We start from the raw sequence: 14,567 nt of genomic DNA, 5'->3' as shown, positions 1-14,567 counted from the left end.
TCAGAATATGTGCACATAATAAGTTGTGAACTGGACTGGGGAGAGCATTGGGCAGAGATATAGAAAGCAGAGCAAGGAAAAGGGGGGTATGCTTGTGGAAAGGAGGAAAGAAAGGTACATTGGACAGAGATAAAACCTAAGGGTGAGACCAGAGCCTCATCCATCAAAAAAATACAGGAAAAATAAATGGTTTTCAAAATTTGGTGATATGGATTTGAAAACTATTTATTACAAAGGCCTATGGGATTGAAAATTGGAGATGGAAGGAAAGGGTGAAAACTTCTAGGTTGTTGATTCACAGGATCTGTGAGAGACCTATACAGAGAGAGACTTTTTGTTTTGTTTTTAGTTTTACAAGAATAGAACCATAAAATAACCATTAGTTCAACAAACATTTACTGAACTGCTACATGCCAGGCTGCTGTGCAAGGTACTCTAGGAGGAATTAGAGCCTCTGCCTGACTATAAGCTGCTAGAAGGGACGCTGGAGATCGTCTGTGCAACGACCAATTTGGGGTTTGTAAACTGTGAATGATCCCGTGTTAGTTAAATCGATGGTGTGCAAGATCGGAAAGAAATGCAGTTTGAATAAAGCTTTGAGTTTGAGGCTCCTTTCTGAGAAAATGTTAATCTTTGAAGAGGCCTTTTAGGTTTGGGGCAACACAAAGGTAGCTTAGTTACATCAAAATGCCTATTTTAATAATATTCATGAAAATACAGTTCTACCGGCTGCGCCTGGGTGGCTCCGTGGGTTCAGCGTCTGCCTTCCGCTCAGGTCATGATCCCAGGGTCCTCAGATCGAGCCCCCCGCCATCAGGCTCCCTGCTCAGTGGGGAGCCTGCTTCTCCTTCTCCCTCTGTCATTCCTCCACTTGTGCTCTCTGGCTATCTCTGTCAAATAAATAAATAAAATCTTCAAAAAAATTTTAAAAAATGCAGTCCGACCTGGATTATACTGTTGAGCTTGTTACATAGGCATCTCAACTAGCATCCAAATAGGTGCTTCCGTGTTTAAGGCATCTTTTTTCTTTTCTTTTATTTTAAGGATTTTATTTATTTATTTATTTGACAAGAGAGTTAGCAAGAGCAGGAACACAAGCAGGGGGAGTGGGAGAGGGAGAAGCAGGTTTCCCGCAGAGCAGGGAGCCCGATGTGGGGCTCGATCCCAGGACCTGGGATCATGACCTGAGCCGAAGGCAGATGCTTAACGACTGAGCCACCCAGGCGCCCCATAAGGCATCTTTTTTTCTGTTGAGGTCATGAGTAGTGCCCCACTTGGGCACCCTGAAGCTTTGAAACTATAGACCACTGCACTTCCATTAAAGTGACGTTTCTCGACAACAAACTCTTGGCAGAATTCTGACATCCGCAGTGTTAGTGGTGAACAAAGACTTTTATTAAAGTTTTGATGGAAGCTTTTCTAATTGAGAAACAAGAAAACAAAAAGAGCATATGCATAGGATTAATATTTTGACTTACTCTGAATTCCAAAACTTCAAAAATAAACTGAAGTAGAAAATTCAGTAATTGAGACAAATATATCCATGCTCGAAAACTTAGCTTGCCGAGTTCCTTCAGGAAATTGCTAAGTCTGTCTTAGTCTAAAAGCAGGTGGAAGCTTTTCTGGGGTGACTTACAGACAAAAGGTAGAAGTACCATATTTAGTGTGTCTAGAAATTCTGTGCAAAGAATTCCAGAAACCATACCAAACCTCGGGACAATTATTGGAAGCCAGAAATCTCATTCTGGCGCCTATTGTAAATGTGTGTGGGGTCAGGCCAACAGCAACGTGTTGAAATAAGGATTTTTGTAGCGACCCCAACCTGAACCGGTATGAAATCTCTCATAACAGAAATGTAATGTTTCTGAAAGCACGATTGCCCTCTCATTTCTTTTTCACCTTCCTGTGCCTTTCATAAGTCCTTCTGGTTGGTTAATCATTAATAAATATTTAACGAGGCTTTTTTCCCAGTGCCAAATCCTTCTCCGCTTATCTAGCTTTTAGGCAGTCTATGTACTCCCCTACGCCTTCCCATTTAAGAAGTCCCGGCACTCACTGCAGGTTAATTTTTCTAAGGAAATTCATAATAGCAGATCAAGTGGGAGATTCCTTACAAGAGCATTCAATTTTTCAGGCCACTCTTAATTTAGCATTTTCCCCAAAATGCATGGAAAATGGGATGTATTTGAACCAAGTTTAAATCTGTAAAAATAAAAAAAATCCAAGTACACATTTTTTGAACCAAATGGTTCCGACTGGAACGGGAAAGGGCTTAGACCTTCTCTTGGACAGCTGTCCCACAAGCCAATCACCTGACCTGACCCTGGAGAATCCCTCAAACTCTGGCCCTCCCAGCTGATTTTGGACCTGGAGTGAGCCAAAGGATTGGAACGCAGATATGGAGGGGAAACCTCCCCGTGTATTCATGCAAGAAGCCAGCTATGACATGGAGGCAATCTCATGGGCAAAGAAGAAGAACAGGGACTCTGGGAAACAGAAAAGGTATTCCCGGAAGCAGGAGCATGTCTCCAAGTTTTCTCTGATGTTAGGAGATTAATGAGAATGGACATCCATTTCCAAACGAGTGGAACGACGTTACTCCCACCATTCCTTCCCACCTCGACCTCTCACCCCCTTTCGCATGGACAACCCTACCTGAACAGGTGATTTTGGTCAACAATTTACTTGGCACGAAACCAAAGACCCGAGAGCCCCGTCGTGCCCATATTCTGCTCCTTAGACCTCGGAAGGGAAAAGGAAAGATTGCTAAGGTGTCACACCTGGGCTGATCCGCGCAGACGAAACCACTAGTAAATGTCCCTTCTTGGGCCGAGATTCTCTTCACCATTCCGGGGAGAACCTGTACCCTCGGACTTAAATAGGGGGAGAACCTGTACCCTCGGACTTAAATAGGGGCTTGGTGACTTGCAAACTCCCATTCCCAACATTCCTATCTTTTCATTTATTCTTTTTTTTCCTTTGCACATGACTCTGAGCCAGGCACCGTGGACTTCTAATCCCTTTTCTTTTTTAGCCAGGGAGAGAGAGGCAGAAGCAGGCGGGAGAGACCGGTCTCCGCTCCCTGCCGCCGAGTTAGAGTCCCCATCCCTCCAGGGTGCCCATCCCCGAGGATTCTGCTCCCGGTTCCCCACCCAGTTGATGTGACAGGCTCGCGGCCCAATCCCCTTCCAGGTTCCCAGGCCGACTGTTAGCACCACCCGAGCCAATGGCGGCGGCCGAGGGGCGGAGGGGGCAGGCGTGAGGGAGGGGGCGCTGGCTTTAGAACCACGGCCGCAAAGATTGCGAGAGGCAGAAGTTGTCGGAGTGCGTCGGTCGGAGGCTGTCGGGCCAGATCCGGGACTCTGCGACTTGATGTAAGGGCTTTGTGGGCACGCTGGGGCACGACGGGAGCGGGTTCCCGGGGCGTGGGCAGGCGTGGGTCCAGCGGAGAGCATCTCCCGCAACCTCAGCTGGGACGTGCCCCGCGCGGGGGGGGGTGGGGACGCGGGGCAGGGAGGGGGCTGCAGAAATTTCGGTCCCGGACCTTGGGCGCCAAAGCAGGTCGTTCGCATCCAGGATGGGTGGGAGTGACAGTGTTCCCCACGACCACCCGCCGCAAACACGTTTTCCGCTCTTAACCACCGGGATGGTGCTTTCTCGCTAGTTGCTCCAAACTTGTTGCTTACCTGGGGCTGCAGTCCTTGACGCCAACCCTTGTCTTTCTCCCCTTCCGTGGCGGCGGCCGCGAAGTGGAAACCGAGCGCCGAACTTCCCTCTGTCGTCCTTCCCCAACTACTGCCACCCCCCGGCCCCCCGCCCCCTCCCGCCCCGGACTCAGGAAATCCCGGAGGCTGCCTCCGGCCCCCGCTTGCCCGCCTCGGGCGCCAGTTCCGGGGCTCTGAGCAGCAGCCTTGGCCCAGGGAAGGAACCGGGCTCCGGGAGCTGCCTGCCTCCCGCTTGCTTCCCTGGCCATTAGCGAGAGTGCCGCGATCGCACCGCGTCTCCCTATGAGTAAGCACTTTTTCCCTTTCAGTAGCTCAACATCGCCGGGCCACTAGGGCAGACCTTTCGGTTCCCCATCTCCCCGGACCCCTCGGTCCGCGCCCTGCTCGGCTCCTCTGGCTCTGCAGCCCCGAGCGCGCGGTCGGGGCAGCGCGGGACCTCTCGGGGCTCCCGGGGGAGGCAGAGCGGCAGGGGCAGTGGGATGGGGGGGTGATCTCCCCTCCCCCCGCCCCCCAGCTGCACTTGCCGCTGTTGACTTTCCTCCGCCCGCAGTATTTAGGCGCTCTAATAAGAGGCCGGGGGACGCTGACCACCCCCGCCCTGGCTTCTTGCCAGTCCCAAAGTTGCCGCCACCGCTGCTACCGCTCGTAGCGCGCTGGCGGCTCCAACGGCCTGGCTCCAGGACAGCAGAGGATCCCAGGCTGGGAGGTGGCGTGGGGTGAATGCTCTCTGACACTTGCGCGACGCGCTGCTTCTTGCTCCTCACCGGATTAGCACTACGGGTGCAGGTTGAGCTTAGAACTGTGTTGGAGAGCCTCGCCATTTAGGATCCGACGGACGGGATGCCGGGGGGTGCCCGACCTGTTACGAGGGAGGGGGTGGGGGGGGAGGAGAGCCTGGCTGGCCGCACAGCAGGTAGAAAACGTGAAGTGAAATGACAAACTCCTGAGAGGGAAGCACTTACGCCACTTGACTGATGTCACACTGTGTTTGGGAGTCTCAACTTGATCCTGGAGATGCGGTTTACAGTGAATTCCAGCGAAGTGGCCGAAGTCCCACACTTGCTGATTGGCATCACGTGCCCCAAGTCTCTGATGCCCCTAGGGTAATGGTCACATGACTTCTTTTGCCTTGAAAACTGGAATGTAATGGCTGGAGCCCATTTTCCAAAAACTACCACGACAAAAAAAAAAAAAGGAGAGGGGGAGTGTGAAACTAGCCTCTACTCCAGGGAATTCTATTTGGATTTGGAGGAGGGGAACAGAAAGGGAATTTGGTGCTCTGATTTTATCCAAAATAAAAACGGGAGCTGTTTTTTTAAAATAAAGACTTGAAATCTCTCTGTGCCGGGACATATATCTCCCCGGTGGCTTTCCTAAATTTAAAAAATATCTTACTAATTATTTTCTAGGAAAATCGTCCTTTAATTCACACGCACTTCATCCCTAGAGGATAGTTTTGAAGCCATATTCCGTAAGATAGTGTTTAAAAAAATTAGGATTTACCCGTATTCCTGGTTCTGGCCTATATTCTAATTGAACTGTTCTCTTTATTAGGCATCTCCTTGAAGGTGGTGGATCATTTCTTGACTAAAATTAACCACCAGTTATTTGTGGGTTGCAATTAATTGGATCAGAAATCAGGCACAAAAACAGTGGATCTTAAATCGGATAAATCGAGCTGGTTGGGTGTTTGCCTATCAGTATCTTGAGGGAATAATGAGAGGCCCCTGAAACAGCTCCCTTCTGTGATGATGACCAATACCTGCCCATGTGGCCCAAGTTAAGATTGCTTTTGGAAAAACGTGGCAGTTCTGATATTCAGATTATATTTTGCAGAGTATAGAAATGGGCAGAGGAGTCTCTGAGGTCAGGAGTTTAAAAGCTTTACTTATTTACAAAAATGGATCCAGTTGATACATATTCAGCCTTGAAACTAGGCCACTGTAAATGAAACGGGGAACATTTAAGAGATGTTGGCTTTGTGTGCATTAGCCAGAAAACCCCTCCGTCTACTGCAGCAACCTTGGAATGACTCGAGCACTCCATTTTTGTGCTGTGCTGGGGTTTCTGAGCCTAAAAACTAGAACTCCTTGAAAGCATATAGTTCTGACCTCCAGGCTAGCCTTGTGGCGCAGATTTGCTCAAAGTGGAATTAAGCTGCACCTGAGTTATTGGAGTTAAAGTACACTGGTAGATAGACCCCCCTAGTGGAAGTGAGGTGACAACAGAATTTTAGATTGAACTCCTAATACATATTTTAACCTCAAAGAGAGAGTACCACGATCCAACGAGATTAAAGTGGTAGGGAGATGAGCTCTTTTTAAAATATTATTAACTCACATCAAAACAGGATCATCACTAGGCTCTCAGTCTATAGAGCATTTCATTGTCTTCAAGTGTCCACTCATTTAAAACCACTGACTGTTACTGACTTAATGGGGGGGCACCTATCATTTCATGAACTCGGGTTTTTAGTAAGATGAGGGGGTTGTGAGTCTAATTCTTAATCTCTGCTGTTAGATCTAGCAATTTATCAACCTCTTTCTTTACCCGAGGTGGGGAGCCAAGCAAATTATGCTCTGCCTTGACTGAGTACAGACACTCAAGCATTCAAGTCCAGGGTCTCCAGTCTGATGCCATCATTTAGAGCCCATTGCTAAAAATGTCTAGGCTTATGGCATTTTGGGTAGAAGGAGTAATTATAACTGGTGAGTAATATTTTGGTTGTGATTATATCTCTTCTACAAATGGTTACATGCACATTAGACTTGACTATTTATACTGGCAGAATGTCAGTATCCAGGGCACTATCAGAAACCAAATGAAATTTTGCTCCTAGGCAAACCACATGACTGTTGCTGAACAGAAAGGGGAGCTTGGCCATGGTGCCTGAGAACTAAAGTGATTCTTTCTGGTGAAACCTACAGGGGGAGAAAAGGAAGAAAGGCCACTTTCCATTATTCCATGTTCTGTTTTAGGCGTCATTTCTACTTGCCTTTCCAAGAAATTTACTGACATGATATTCTTACCACAGATGATAAATTCAGGAATCCGCGATTGCATTTCATGAGCACAATCTAGGCGAAATGTGAACGCTAAATTCTTTTTGCTGTTTAGTACAGATTCCAAAACTAGCTGGTGTAAAATTGAAAATGAGCATCTATCGAAAGACAGCAATGCAGGTATCTGTTTTTAAAATCACTTCATGTTTGCTCATGTGATAATTTTTCTGTTGGTTAAAAGTAATCCAGAGAGGGAAAAATTTGATCTGTGAAACTAATAAAACACAGTTTGAAAGAAAACGGCTAGATCGTGTTTTGAGTCTGGGTAATTATTCTAGAGAGTGATCTACCATATATTTGTTCGTTCAATGTGTTGGGAGGTTTCAGAAGCTTTTTGGATACATTACACGTTGGAAGCTCTTTTTTTAATATTTTATTTATTTATTTGAGAGAGAGAACAAGTGGGTTGGAGGGACAGAGGAGAAGAAGCAGACTCCCTGCTCAGGGAGGCTGATGCAGGGCTCCATCCCAGGATCATGACCTGAGCTGAAGGCAGATGCTTCACTGACTGAGCCACCCAGGCGCCTCCTGGAAGCTCTTTTAGATACCAATGGTCAGGACTAGCTGTTCTTAGTTATGATACAGCTTTGGTTAGTTATGGCTTAGAAATATAAACTGTCTAATCATGAAATGTCATTCTCAGAAGGTCATAATTCTTGGGACCAACCCACTGTAGTTATGACATAGGTGAGGCACTGTCAAGTTCAATATGTTTAATAATATCTAATTTGCCTTAATCTTAGCACTTGAAAGACAAATGTTAGTATAAAATGTTTTAGGGAAGAAAAATCATGCTTTTAAGTGAAAATTGAAATACTGAGGGAAAAATATATTGGACTTACCTTCAAAACAACTAGATTTTAGGGGCGCCTGGGTGGCTCAGTCGTTAAACGTCTGCCTTCGGCTCAGGTCATGATCCCGGGGTCCTGGGATCAAGCCCCGCATCGGGCTCCCTGCTCAGCGGGAAGCCTGCTTCTCCCTCTCCCACTCCCCCTGCTTGTGTTCCCTCTCTCGCTGTGTTTCTCTCTGTCAAATAAATAAAATCTTTAAAAAAAAAAAAAGAACTAGATTTTAGACATGGCTCTGCTACTGACTCATAGTTCGACCTTGAGAAAGTCACTTAAAATTATTATATTGATAACTAACCGAGTACATTATGCATCTTCTCATTTATACAGTTGAGGGCATGGCTCAAGGTTTTTGGTTTGCTGGGATTTTTTTTTTCCCAAATAGTTGTAGCCTGGCTTATTTCAGTTAATATTAGTTGATTTTTCAAATTTTAATGCACCTGTGTAGAACCAAGCTAACTACCCTGTTGGCAAATTGGTAGCTATGCAGGAAGACGTTCACCAGTGGCCTATTCCATATGACTCATGTTAGCTCTTTAAAATATAGAGGTACCGGGCGCCTGGGTGGCTCAGTTGGTTAAGCGACTGCCTTCGGCTCAGGTCATGATCCTGGAGTCCCGGGATCGAGTCCCGCATCGGGCTTCCTGCTCAGCAGGGAGTCTGCTTCTCCCTCTGACCCTCTTTCCCTCTCGTGCTTTCTATCTCTCATTCTCTCTCTCTCTCAAATAAATAAATAAAATCTTTAAAAAATAAAATAAAATAAAATAAAATATAGAGGTACCATTAACATCAATGCTTAGCAAGGATTTTGGTGCATTAAACCTACTGATTTCGTATTACGAGAAAACTTAATTTTTCTTAACGGTCTAGAAGTTTGTTTAAGGGTAAGGAGGTAGTGTCGTTCACTGGAAAAGGCATTGAGCATGGAATCCAAGGGCTTGGAGTCCTCTACAGTTTGGACATCTAGGCCATCGTTGGTAAATCACACAAGTTCTCGGTGTCCATATGTGGATTTTACTTTATTTAGCCATCTGTTTCTAATCTATGTATGTCACAGGCATGCTGAAAGGCTAAGTGAGCTATGGATAAGTGACCCTTGGCTCTTCAGCAGACAGGTGCTATATAAAATCAAAGTACTGTAGTAGTCTATCATAGACACACTACAGCTTGAACAGGAGTTTGCAGAAATGGTAGAATCCTCATCACTTCAGTCTCGCCCGCATTTGTACTTGCCTGCAAATATTCTCCAGCCATCCAGTTTTACAAGCAAAGAAGAAATAATCTAATTCTGGCTGATAACGAGAATAAAAACCTCTAAGTAATGCTTTCTTACAGTGTTTTCCCTCAAATGTTGTGCCAGATAGCCTGTGAAAGCCATTACTGTGATGGGTTTTTTTTTCTTCCCTCCTTCTTAAGTAACTACTGAGCAGTATTTTAGTGTTTGTCGGTAATCTTGCAGAACCCGTTGGCTTATCCTACTTCATTCTTAGTTTTGTGACTGCCCATAATGGGAGGTCTTGTATAAAACTCTCGAAAAAGCAAGTGCTTCTCCTTATAATTGCCCTTTAAAGGAGTGCAGGTTTGGAAAAGCTCCTAATGGAGGAGTTAATCTGTATATTTAACTGGTACGCCCTCATTAACAGAGAAAAGAGGAGAAGTTAATGTAGATCTGCACTTGAGAAGCCTGTTGGATAGCTGGCTTCTGAGGGGTCCTTTTCAACTCCCACCCTTAAAACTGTTAACCTCGGATTAATTTCCAGTGTTTATTGTCATCTTGCCAATTCTATGACAGGTTCGTTAACTCTGTCATTCTTGGAGTTACCATGCATTTTTATCTGGTTGGTTAAAATTATGTCCTTATTCATTTAAATTCCAGCATAGTTAACATACAATGTTATATTAGTTTTGGCTCTACAATATAGTGATTCAGCAGTTCTATACATTGCTCAGTGCTCATCACCATAAATATGCTCTTTTTTTAAAAGATTTTATTTATTTGCCTGAGAGAGAGAGAGAGCGAGAGCCCAAGTGAGGGGGAGGGGCAGAGGGAGAGGGAAAAGCATGCGGGGCTGGATCCCATCATGACCGGAGCCACCCAGGCACCCCCTTCACCTGTTTCCCCCATCCCTCCTCTGGCGACCACCAGTTTGTTGTCCACATTTAAGAAACTTCTCTTTCATTTCTCTTTTTTCTTTGTTCGTTTGTTTTGTTTCTTAAATTCCACACATGAGTGAAATCCTATGGTATTTGATAGTATTTGTTAAAATGTCATTGGTAAAGTGCTAGTACCGAATTAAAATGAAATAAGCAGAAACCTCTGAGGGAAAGGACTCTTGAAATAACCTGGTATCATGTGACTAGTTCTGAAGCGTGGGTTCATTTTGCTCATAGAAGTCAATTTCTTTTATAAAGTCTGATCTCTTCTTTCTGCTATCTTTGGTTTAAAAGATTGACTAGCAAGTTATTTTTTTAATCTTGTAACCCATTTATTGAAAATCTAACTCTGATTCTTTTAAGCTGCTTATAGATACGTAATTTGTATACAATATATATAACGTTTTCCTCTTCAATAAAATTTGTGAGGTCAGTATAATAGCTTTGAATATTATATGTTCTAATTACATAGTGTTGCACTCAGATTGACATTCTGCTATTGACACTGAATAATACACTATCTTTCATAGACTAATGTGATCTGTAAGCTTTTTTTCTGTATTTCTTAACTAGCTTGTGTATTTCTGGTTTGTCATTTCTTATCATTCTTTTTGATATTTGGGGGCTTGTATTTCAGGTCGGGGGAATTACCATTATAGACTGCATAGTGTTTTCTAGAAGTAAACTTGATAGGAAATGCTACAATAGTCAATATGTATGATTTAGTTAATCTACTAGAAAAGTATCTTAAGTAGTGCATTCTTTAAAGTATTTTTAACCACTTTGCTTTGGGTTAAAAAATACAAAGTCATTGTAAACATTTTAGAGGAAAATATAAAGGGATTTTTTTTTAAAAGATTTTATTTATTTGAGAGAGAGAGAGAGAGCATGAGATGGGGGGAGGGTCAGAGGGATAAACAGACAGACTCCCAGCCGCCCGGCAAGGAGCCTGAGCAAGGAGACAATGCGGGACTTCAGGATCATGACCCAAGCAGAAGGCAGCCGCTCAACCAACTGAGCCACCCAGGTGCCCTATAAAGGGATTTATAATGAAGAAAATTAAAATTACTCATAATTGTACCACCTGCTCATATTTTTTTTATCTATTTCCAGTATAGAAAGTTACATATTTTTAAAATTGGAATCATGCTGTATATACAGTTTGTATTCCATTCTTTTCACTTACTACTACATTTTTTCATATAATCAAATATTTTTTTAAAGATTTTATTTATTTGAGAGAGAGAGTACACACAAGCAGGGGGAGGGGCAGAGAGAGAAGGAGAAGCTGACTCCATGCTGAGCTGGGAGTCCAAAGGGAGGCTGGATCCCAGGACCCGGAGATCACAAACTGAGCCGAAGTCAGATGCTTAAAGGACTGAGCCACCCAGGCACCCCTGTAATCAAATATTTTTGAAAATTTTAAAAATACTATGATATTCCATATAATGGGTATTTCATAACTTCTTTCACTAATTCCAGGTTGTTGCAAGTTTATGTTGTTTCCATATCTTATAGATAATGCTTCAGTGAACATCCTTGCAAAAGCCTTTTTTGCAGCTCTGATTATTTCTTTGAGATAAATATTTAGAAGAGAAATTGCAAAGATTTTTGTTTTTAAAGATGAAGTCCTTTGACAATCTTGGAAATTTAAACATGGGCTTAAGCAAAAAAAGGCCTTGTTTTCAAACAGTGGTATTCCAAAAAACAAAAAAAAAGACTTCTTTATATAGTGTATGGTATTTGACTCTAAACTGAAGCTGGTTTAGGTAAAGTGTATGTCTTGGAAATATTTTGGTTTCCTCTGATCTACTTAACAGGTACAAAGCAGGATAAAGGAGAATCATGTGGGGTGTACAATCATAGGAAGTCTATTTTTTAAAACGGAACTGTTAATGGGGGAAGGGAGGCAGGTTTGCTAACTTGCCTTTAGATTTTTGGTTGCTCTCTAAAATGGGGCTGATACCACTTGTTTTCAGTGTTGTCCCTAAAATCAAATGAGAACATTTATAAAGAAGCTAGCAGATAGTAAGTGCTCAATAAATACTCCCCTCTTCTAGGTCAATGAATGTTGCCTTAGATGACCTTGTCAGGTATGTGTATCCATCTGTTCATTTTCCTCTAATTCAAACACTTTTTCCTTAAGTATCACCGTTCAAGATAAATAAGATAGTTTATATTTTCTGCTTTATTTAATGGCACTGTAAAAATAATTGCTTTCCATTGCTTTTTATTGTGGATAGGGACGATTTTAACAATGTTCCAGGTTGAAGAAGATTCTTGACTTAGCTAGGAAACCTGTTGACCAGTTAATTTATCCTTTTGTGAGGATATGCCACCTAATGGCTTAAAGAATTCGCCCTCGAAGGAAAATTGGAAACATTATTCATACATTACAGAAATCATTATAAACCCACTGCTACTAACAAATATAGCTTAGATCAGGGTGAAAGGTAATGATAGGTAATGTTGATCCTTGATTTGGTGGGGGCAGGGGGAAAAAAGCTTCAAAGTCTTCAGTGTTTCTGTAGTAGGAGAAATAGAAATGTGAATGTTAGGATGTTTACCTTTGTAAAAACAGGAGACAAGAGAAAATAAATTAGTGAAAACTTAAAAGTGTTGGGGAAGGCAGAGGGTTATAAATGAAATCAACATCTTTCCAAGACGACATGTAGCCTTTAGAAATGGGTGAATCCAAAACATATTAATCTTAAATTTATGATGCCCCTAGTTTCCTCTAGTGGAGGTTTTCAAAAGCAAAAACCAGGAAATGATGAAGGACACTGACACATTCAACAAATATTTTGAGCAGTTTGTGGGTCTCCAGTTTAAAGCTACAGTTGAAATCATTTTTACAAGTGACTATGAATCATTAAAATGTCATATTTTGTCTTATAATAATTAAAAAAACAAAGATAGCCAAATTATCATTAGTATAGATAACCAAAAAGTAGTATTGATTTGCATGTTTTAAAATGTAAGCCAACCCACACATTCGGTGTCTGATCCTGAATCAAAGCATTCCAACATTTTTTTTTTTTCTGGAAAAAAAAAAGCAAACTAGAATATATTTATAGATGCAAGGCAAAGATGGGAAACTTCCCTAACCAGAGATTTGTGTAAAGAGGAAGGGAAGGATGATATGTCAAGTCAAGAACCTCGAAATATGTAAGAATTACATAAAAGAAGGCCTCTAGGCCATTTATAAATAGATGTGAACTCAGGAAAACTTTCAAATGTGCCCAGAGTTCCCAAGTATATATTGAGATGGTGTAAACTACAGATGAAGTACTAGTTAACCAGGGATAGTAACGTAGGCAATGCCTTAATTACTCTGTGGTATGGTTTCATCATTCAACGAAAAAAAAAATGTATAACAGAGACTGCTAGGTACCATCGCTGTAAAGGTGGGTGAGAGACACCTGCAGTCTAGTAGAAGCAAAAAAAACACAAAATATTGGATTTCATGAAACCTAAAAATATTCTTACATGTAGAAAATGAACTTAAATATGGCCCTTTTTCTCAACATAAGATAATTTCTAAATTTAAGCCTTGTGTGAACAAAGACATTCATTTATAACCCAATATAATCAAATCTAAACTAAGAACAAATCAAATTTAAACATTGTTATTTCTTTGCAATAATTATTGCATCCCAAAAAAGTGCCCACTATGAGTTAATTTTACTTAAATAGAACATTGCCCAGCCTATAAATGAAGGTCAGCAGACAGCAGTGTCTTGGAATAAAATAGCCCTTTGGCAAGAAAATGAGCCACACCCCATTTAGTTTTTACAAAAATAAAATTCTTTCCAGCTTTACTAAATTGTAGATGTTGTGCACAGCGCGGAGTTCTGCAGTCACTGGATCTGCCGCTGTGGAAATAGCCATGTGTGCAGAAGCCCTGGAAAACACTGATAAGCCATGATTCGTACCTGTGGCTCTTGTACTTTCCGTAGCGCGGCATTCTGTTAAGTTTTATCTGACTCGGGGGCAGTAGCAAGTAACTACACCGTAATTTCCTTCCTTGAACTTCTTGATTGTCACAGATGTTAGAATGAGCAGGAAAAGCCAGGATTCCAAATCTCATCATCGTTTCATTTTGGTGGGAGGGCATCAGATGCTCTATGGACTCTGTCTGGAGGTACCACGGAGAGAACTGTGCTTCTAGGGAGAGAGGAAAAGGAACCCCGAGGGGAAGCCCCGCTCTTCTACCTCTTTTCACTGTACCTGAAACAAGGCAGGTCTCCAAATATACATTTAAAAAAGCGAAAACAACGTGGCTATGAGTGGCCTTGGCTGATAAAGATTAAATTATGAAAACCTAACCAGCAAGTTCCTAATTTATGAATCACACCGAATAAGATACATAATGGTGTGAACCCTACAAGAAGGCTAAGCAAATGGTTTCCTTGGTTTTCTTTCTCTTTCAGCTGTTGTAAGTCAATGGTCAGGAGTGAATATCATGTATGGCCCTTGCATTGTGATAACTGCTTAACTTTAGACTCAAGACATACTAGGGACATACTAACATTTTTAATGTTTTGAAGCAGTTTTATGGAGTGCAGTGTTCAGTTTCAGTGGATTTCGGTATATTCAGAGAGATGAACAACCATCACCATGGTCAATTTCAAAACATTTTCATCCCCTCAGAAATTGTTCTTGAGCTGTCACTCTCCCCAGCCTCCCACCTCCCCATTCTTAAGCAACCACTAATCTACTTTCTGTCTCCATCAATTTCCCCATTCTGGACTTCCATATGAATGGAACATATAGCC

General features: G+C 42.5%; 1 protein-coding gene across 5 annotated transcripts in view; it reads left to right on the top strand.

Moving 5' to 3' along the window:
- The first annotated feature begins 3,251 nt into the window (after nt 1–3,251).
- Nucleotides 3,252–14,567, top strand: part of PLS3 (plastin 3) — an 80,145-nt gene continuing 68,829 nt past the window's right edge. For 2 of the 5 annotated variants that reach the window (XM_027609100.1, XM_027609094.1), the window contains exon 1: nt 3,252–3,374. The gene's annotated coding sequence lies outside the window, so the exon portion shown is untranslated. Of the gene's footprint in view, nt 3,375–3,961; nt 4,012–14,567 lie in introns of those variants that run through there. The other 3 variants (XM_027609097.1, XM_027609098.2, XM_027609099.2) reach the window with 3 other exon arrangements.

This window comes from Zalophus californianus, chromosome X, assembly GCF_009762305.2.
Source record: "Zalophus californianus isolate mZalCal1 chromosome X, mZalCal1.pri.v2, whole genome shotgun sequence".
Taxonomy (NCBI): Eukaryota; Metazoa; Chordata; class Mammalia; order Carnivora; family Otariidae; genus Zalophus; species Zalophus californianus.
Note: the sequence above shows the minus strand (reverse complement) of the source record. Positions and strands in the feature narration are given on the sequence as shown.